We start from the raw sequence: 7,060 nt of genomic DNA, 5'->3' as shown, positions 1-7,060 counted from the left end.
AACTTCATCCAATAAAATGAAGAGTTGCTTTGGGAGGGGAAGGGGAAGTTGGAATAAGGAAGCCTATGGAAAACCCAAGTCTGGAGATCAGAAGAGCAGTTTGGATTCCAATCTTGTGGGTGGGTCCCCCTGAATGACCTGCCTCAGGATCTCGTTGGGCTGTCCTACAAAATCCTGTGCTTTCTGGGCCCCTACCCAGTACTTTCTTGAAGGGGGACCCACTTGAGGTTGGTGCAGGAGCTGGCCAATGTGATGAGCCCTCCTGGCCATGTTGGTGGATTTTGTAACTTAGGAGCTCTTGCTAAAAGCATCAGACAACACCAGCCCATAGAAACGGAGGACGATGTTCCTAGGAATGCTTTGGGGACCAAGCTACATGCTCCCAGGTCTCAGAAGAATGAATAGAAACAAGGAGCCTGGCTGACAGAATGGGCCAAACTCCACGTGCTGAAGCTGAAATCTGAATCCCAAGGATCTGGGGGAGGAATGGATGCTTCCCGTTACCCCGAGTGGTTGGGTTTCCTCACTTGCCGTCGATGGCACCTGCTCAGGGAGTCGTTTCCGGCACGTCTCTCTGAATTCACAGCACCCTCTCACTTAGAGCTGCTCACTTTGACGTGCAGAATATCCTCCTTCATAAAGCTGTGATTCCCATGTGTGAAAAGAGCATCAGCCTTTGCTTTGTCAAGGTCTATGTTCTTGATTCCTTAGGACTATGGACTTTGACATTGTGTATTTGTATGAGAATTGGCTGGTTTGCTGAGTTAGCCTAATTTTAAAACTCAGCGCTTCTCTCCTGCCTTTCTAGCTGCCAAGGAAAAATTTACTGGGGGCAGCTCCCCGGGTTCTGAGCCAAAGTGTACACGTAACTGAGATTATTTGTGGGATATACGACATAAACGGAGCCCTTCCTTGTGGAAGCAGTGTCTTTGTACTCAATGGAACTTCTAAGTGTAACAGTCATGGTTGAATCTAACGTTTGAACAACGGCTTTCTGATCATCTGAGAAACAGGTAAATGGTTATCCAGTGTTTAAATCTATATTGAACATGTCCTAACTTTTGGTAAAAAGTCATTTCTTTCCATTTGTTAAGTTTGTGATTCTAGCCCGTGCTGTCAGGACAGAGTTCCTATTTGGGAGGGAGGTGACCTGTGTGTTTCTCCCTCAAGTGGTAGGGCCAATGTCCCATGCTTGGGAATCCACAGCCTCAAAAGTCACCTAAAGGTGACATGTGTTTAACATGTAGCTGTGAAGTGGCATTTTGATATATTGAAACTTTTCTCTAGTACTTGCCCTCACCCGTGCCATGGTCCTTTTATTATTTCTGTTATTTTTATATCAACCTCTTAAAAGTTCCAGTTAACATATGGTGTACTGTTAGTTTCAGGTGTACCACATATGGATTCAACATTTCTGTACATCACCCAGTGCTCGTCATGACAAGTAGTCACCTTAATCCCCATCCCCCCGCCCCCGCCATGCTGGTGACCATCAGTTCTGTATAATAGAGTGTTTTTCTTGGTTTGCCCCTCCGTTTTGTTTTCCTTAGCTCATTTGTTTTGTTAAATACCACATGAATGAAATCCTATGGTATTTCTTTCTCTGATTTTGTCATTATACACTCTAACTCCATCCATGTCATTGCAAATGGCAGGATTTCATTCCTTTTATAGCTGAGTGATACTCTGTTGTGTACACTATGTACACCACATCTTGTTTGTCCATTCATCTATCGATGGACACTTGGGCTGCTTCCGTAATTTGGCCTCCTCTGCTGCTATAAACATAACAGTGCGTGTATCTCTGTAATCAGTACTTTCATACTCTTGCAGTAAACGCCCGGTAGTGCTCCTCTTGGACCATAGGGTAGTTCTGTTTTTACCTGAGGGACCTCCATACTGTTTTCCAGAGCAGCTGCCCCAGTTTGCATTCCCACCAGCAGTGCAGGGCTCCCATTTCTCCACATCCTCTCCAGGACCTGTTGCTTCTTGTGCTTTTGATTTTAGCCCTTCTGACAGTTCTAAAGTCCTATCTCATGGTAGTTTTGTTTTCATATCCTTGATGATGAGTAATGTTGAGACTCTTTTCATAAGTTGGCCATCTGTAAGAAATTAGAAAAGTGTCTTCCCATTTTTTAATTGGATTGTTTCAAGGTTTTGTGAGTTCTATATGTACTGGGTAGTCTTTATTAGATAGGTCTTTTGCAAATACCGTCTATCATTCATTAGGTCACCTTTTAGTTTTGTCGTTTCCCTGTGCTGTGCAGAAGCTTTTATTTCGATGTAGTCCTAAAAGTTTATTTTTGATCATGTGTCGTGTCAGGATACCTATCTAGAAAACACTTGCTAGGTCCAAAGTAGAAAAGGTTTCTGCCTGCGTTCTAGGTTTCGGTGGTTTCCTGTCTCACAGTTAGGTCTTTAATCCATCTTGGCACGTGTGTGTGTGTGTGTGTGTTATAAACAACAGCGGTCCAGTTCATTCTTTTGCATATTGTCCAGTTTTCCCAGCACCATTTATTTGTTAAAGAGACTTTCTTTTTCCAATTGGATGTTCTTTCATCCTTGGATGAAGGTTAATGGACTATACAGTTGTGGGTTTCTTTCTGCATTTTCTATTCTGTTATATTGATCTGTGTGTCTATTTCTGTGCTGGCACCATACTGTTTTGATGACCGCAGCTCACAGTAATGTAACCTGAAGTCCAAAATTGTGATACCTCCGAACTTTTGTCTTTATTGAGATCGCTTTGGCTGTAAAGGGTCCTTTGTGGTTCCATACAAATTCTAGGATTGTTCTAGCTCTGTGAGAAAATGCTGCTGGTATTTTGAGAGAAACTACCTTGGGTCTGTAAATTGCTTTGGGGAGTATGGACATTTTAATGATATTTTCCCAATCTATGAGTATGGAATGTCTTACCACGACTTTGTGTCCTCTTCAATTTCTTTCATCAGTGTTGTATAGTTTTCAGAGTACAGGGATTTCACCTCTTAGGTTGATTTTATCTCTAGATATTTTCCTGTTTGAAGATCAGTTTTAAGTGGGATTGATTCCTTAATTTCTCTTTCAGCTGCTTTTGTTTTGGTTTCTAGAAATGCAAGTTTTCTGTACATTGCTTTTGTATCCTCTGACTTCACAAAATTGATCAGTTCTGGCAGCCTTTTGGTGGAGCGCTTAGAGTTTTCTATGTAGAATATCATGTCTGCAAATAGTGCAAGTTTCACTTCTTCCTTGCTGCCTCGAATGATGTCTATCGTTGTGTTGCCTGATTGCCGTGGCTAGGACGTCCACTCCTACATCGAATAAAAGAGGTGAGAGTGGACCTCCTTCTTGTGCTCCTGAATGCAAAGGAAAAGGTCTGTTTTCCCCATTTAAGAGATTAGTTGTGGGTTTTTTAGAAGGCCTTTATTATGTTGAGGTATGTTCCCTATGAACCTACTTTGTTGAGTGTTTTATCGTGAATGGATGTTGTACTTTGTTAAATGCTTTTTTTTCTGCATCCACTGAAATAATCGTCTGTTTTTTTTTTCCTTTCTCTTATCGATATGATCTATCCTGTTTTGCAAATATCCAATCGCCCATGCATCCTGGGAATATGTCCCACTTGATCGCACTGAATGCTTTTTTAAAAAATGTATTGTTGAATTCAGTTTGCTAGTATTTTATTGAGAATTTTTGTGTTTAGTTCATCAGGGATTCTGGCCTGTATCTCTCATTATTAGTGGTGTCTCTATATGGTTTCAGTATCTGGATAGTGCTGGCTCATAAAATGAATTTGGAAGTTTTTCATCCTTTTCTATTTTTTTGAAGTAGTTTGAGAAGAATATGTATTAACTCTTTAGTATTTGATCAAATTCCTCTGTGAAGCTATCTGGTCCTTGACTTTTGTGTGGGAGGATTTTTTTTTTTTAATTGCTAGTTCAATTTCCTTCCTGGTAAGTGTACTGTTCAAATTTTCCATTTCTTCCCATGTTTGGTAGGTTATATGTTTAAAGGAATTTATACATTTCTTCTAGGCTGTCCAATTTGTTGGCATATAATTTATCATTCTATTCTGTGGTTTGATTCTCTATCATTTCTCATTTTAGTCCTTTTTAAAAAAAATCTTTGAGTCTAGCTAGATGTTTATCACTTTTTTTTTTTAAAGAACTAGCTCCTGGTTTTATTAATCTGTTCTATTTTTTGTTTCCATATCATTTATTTCTGTTCTAATCTTATTTCTTTTTGCTGCCTTCCAGCTTTGTTTTCTAGCTCTTCTAGGTGTACGATTAGGGTTTTGTGTTTTTGGGGGGTTTTGTTTGTTTTTTAGATTTTTTCTTGAGGTAGGCCGGTTGCTATGTTCTTCTTTCTTAGGACCACTTGTGCTGCATCCAAAGATCTGACTGTGTGTTTTAATTTTCATTTTTTCATGTTTTTCAAAAAGCTCTTGAATTTCCAGACTGATTCCTTCATTGTTCAGTAGCATGTTGTTTAACTCCTATGTGTTTGTGATCTTTTCAGATATTTTTCTGGTAGTTGACTTCTGGTTTCATAGCCTTCTGGTCAGAAAAGGTGTCTGGTAGGACTTCAGTCTTCTGTGTTTGTTGAGGCCTGTTTTGTGGCCTAACATGTGATCTATTCTGGACAGTGTCCCCTGTATAGTTGAAAAGAATGTGTGTGTTTCTGCTTTAGGTTGAGATATTCTGAATATGTCACTAAAAACCAGTGTTTTTCTGTTAAGATGATCTGTCCAGTGATGTGAGTGTTAAAGTCCATTAATATTAGTGTATTATCAATTATTTCCTTTGTTATCAATTGTTTTATATATTGTCATGCTCTCATGTTGGGGGCTTCGACATTTACCATTGTCTATCTTGTTGGATTGTCCCCTTCAATATGTGCCCTTTTTGTTATGGGCTTTGTTTTAAAGTCTATTTTCTGATATAATTATTGCTATGCTGGCTTTCTTTTGACAGCCACTTGCATAATAAATATTTCTCCATCCCTTCGGTTCCAGTGTACAGGTGGCTTTAGGTCTATAATGAGTCCCTTGTGGGCAGCACATAGATGAGTCGTCTTTTTGTAACCTCATTCTGACATCCTATGTCTTTTGATTAAAGCGTTTAGTCCATTTACATTCAAGGTAATTAATGCTATGTATTTATTGCCATTTTGTTTTTGTGATTGTTTCAGTAGATTTTCTCTTTCATGATTTGCTGATATTCTTTAGTAGTATATTTGGATTTTTTTATTCTTTGCATGTTAGTAGTTTTTGATCTATGGTTGCCATTAGGTTTGTATACTGCCTCTTCTATAAATAGCAGTCTATATTAAGTTAATAGTCATTCAAGATTGAACCCATTCTTTTCCCCACATGTTTTGGACATATCTTATTTGATATCCTGTTTTTTGAATTACTTATTGTTCAGCAATACTTTTTTTTCTTACTGTTTTTGTGTCTCTTGCTTTTATACTGTCACTTTTGCTATGTCCATTCTCCTCAAAAAGTCCTCTTCAATATTTCTTGCAGGGTTGGTTTAGTGGTTATAAACTCTTCTAGTTTTTGAGAAACTTTATCTCCTTCTCTTCTCAATGACTGAAAATCCAGCCTTACTGGACAGAGCATTCTTGGTGCAGATTTATTCCAGTCAGCACTCTGAACATATCATTCCATTCCCTTCTGTTCTCCAAGTTTCTGGTGACAAATCTTCAGGTAGTCTTGTCAGTTTTCCCTTATAAGAAAGTGGCGACTTCTATCTTGCTGGTTTAGGTTTGTTTTATCACTATACGTTGCAAATTTAATTAGATGTCTTGGTGTTTGGCCTGTTTTTGTTGATTTTGATGGTAGTTCTCTGCCTCCTGGATCTGGGTGTCTGGTTCCTTCCCCAGATCAGGAAAGTTCCAGCTATTGTGTCATCAGATGAGCCTTCTGCCCCCATTTCTCTCTCTCCTCCTTCTGGGGTTCCTGTAATATGAATGTTACTATGTTTGGTGGAGTCCCTGAGTTCCCAAAGTCTATTCTTGTGTTGATCAATTCTTCTTTCTCTGTTTGCTTCTTGCTTTCCAGTACTTTGTTTTCTAGCTCACTAATTCATTCCTCTGTTACTTCCTGCCTAGTGCTCATTGATCAAGCATTTTTCCAATCTCATTTATTGCACTCTTTATTTGATTCTTTTAAACTTCTTTTATCTCTGTAATAAGTCTTCCATTCATTTCTCAAGCTTAGTTTATGATTTAAATTCTCTCCCCATGGTCCCCTGCCAGGTCTCTCCTGTTAGATCTATGAATGCAAACATATGGTATCTATCCTTCTCTCCCTGACTTATTTCACTTAGCATGACACCCTCAAGGTCCATCCACTTTCTTACAAATGGCCATATGTCATTCTTTCTCATTGCCATGTAGTACTCCATTGTGTATATATACACCACATCTTCTTGATCCATTCATTAGTTGATGGACATTTAGGCTCTTTCCATGATTTGGCTATTGTAGAAAGTGCCGCTATGAACATTGGGGTACATGTGCTCCTATGCATCAGCACTTCTGTATCCCCTGGGTAAATCCCTAGCGGTGCTATTGCTGGGTCATAGGGGAGTTCTATGGATAGTTTTTTGAGGAGTCTCCACACTTCTTCCAGAGCGGCTGCACCAGTTTACATTCCCACCAACAGTGCAGGAGGGTGCCCATCTCTCCACACCCTCGCCAGCATCTGTAGTCTTTTGATTTGTTCATTTTAGCGACTCTGACCGGTGTGAGGTGGTATCTCAGTGTGGTTTTGATTTGAATTTCCCTGGTGATGAGTGATGTTGAGCATCATTTCATGTGCCTGTTGGCCAGCTGGATGTCCTCTTTGGAGACGTGTCTATTCAGGTCTTCTGCCCATTTCTTCACTGGATCATTCATTTTTCGTGTATGGAGTTTAGTGAGCTCCTTATAGATTTTGGATACTAGCCCTTTATCTGATACGCCATTTGCCACTATCTTTTCCCATTCTGTTGGTTGCCTATTAGGTTTTTTTTTTTTATTGTTTCCTTTGCCTTGCAGAAGCTTTTTATCTTGATGAGGTCCCAGTAGTTCATTT

The 7,060-nt window shown here is 39.5% G+C and overlaps 1 long non-coding RNA gene across 1 annotated transcript in view; it reads left to right on the top strand.

Moving 5' to 3' along the window:
* The first annotated feature begins 940 nt into the window (after positions 1–940).
* LOC115278169 overlaps positions 941–7,060 on the top strand; it is a 38,554-nt gene continuing 32,434 nt past the window's right edge. Inside the window, exon 1 of the long non-coding RNA XR_003902734.1 lies at positions 941–1,013. This is a non-coding gene — a long non-coding RNA (uncharacterized LOC115278169). The remainder of the gene's footprint in view (positions 1,014–7,060) is intronic.

Source organism: Suricata suricatta, chromosome 14 (assembly GCF_006229205.1).
Source record: "Suricata suricatta isolate VVHF042 chromosome 14, meerkat_22Aug2017_6uvM2_HiC, whole genome shotgun sequence".
Taxonomy (NCBI): Eukaryota; Metazoa; Chordata; class Mammalia; order Carnivora; family Herpestidae; genus Suricata; species Suricata suricatta.
This window is presented reverse-complemented; position numbering and strand designations above follow the sequence as displayed.